We start from the raw sequence: 1,133 nt of genomic DNA on the forward strand, positions 1-1,133 counted from the left end.
AATATTATTTTTGTACGATTTTTTTTTGGGGAGGGGGGGGAGAGGGGAATAGGAAGAATTTTGCGTGTTCCTGTCGTGCGTTTGTTTATAAATTTCAGTTAAATATAAATTTGCTCCTGTCGTCGTTTGACCTTTTCATATATGCATCGTCTGAATAGTAACCCTGCCAATTTTTTTAATTTTTATTTATTTTTATCGTACAAACAACAAACAAGTTTTTGTTTGTTTGTTTGTTGTCAAAAATAAAAAGAGAGAGAGAGATTTACCTTTAATTTTTTTTTTACGGTTAAAAAATTTTTTGTAATGATTTTTTTTTCTCATCTCCCTCTCTCTCTCTCTCTGACTATTTATCCATCTTTCTCTTTATTTATTTATTTATTTATTAAGTATTATTATTATTATTATTATTATTATTATTATTATTATTATTATTATTATTATTATTATTATTATTATTATTATTATTATTATTATTATTATTATTATTATTTATTTAGCACCTTATTAATATCGACACAAATTAAATGAAGGTGATTGGAAAACGAGGTTTTTCCCAATACAAAATGTCGACAAATTAATAAATAAATAAAATTTAAAATTTAATAAATATATAAAGATTATTAAAATAATAATATATAAAGAAAAAATTTTTTTAAATTATTATTATTATTATTATTATTATTATTATTATTATTATTGCAGTAGGTTGTTGTGCGTTTAACAAAAAAAAATAAGAAACTTTCAAGGGCGCCCCAATTTATTGATTTTCACACGGGCTTTTTTTTTAAAAACGTTTATATATATATTAAATTTCATTTAAGATTTTCATGTGTTTAAATACCAAAAAAACAAAAATTCGGTTGTTGTTGTCGTTGGCGTTGTTGTTGTTTGTTGTTGTTTTCTGATACGTTCGATAAAATTTCGATAAATTTTTATTTAAAAAAAAAAATAAATAATTGCTTAAGGTTTTACTTTTTTTTAATCGTCGAAATCGTTCAGGCTCCAATTCTGAACATTAGAAAAAAAAAAAAAATTCTTTAAATCATGAATGAATTCTCGAGTATTCGATTAAATAATAATAATAATAATAATAATAATAATAATAATATAATATAATAGTAATAGTAATAATA

The sequence above is a fragment of the Pediculus humanus genome, genomic scaffold (genome assembly GCF_000006295.1).
Source record: "Pediculus humanus corporis 1103172108318 genomic scaffold, whole genome shotgun sequence".
NCBI lineage: Eukaryota > Metazoa > Arthropoda > Insecta > Psocodea > Pediculidae > Pediculus > Pediculus humanus.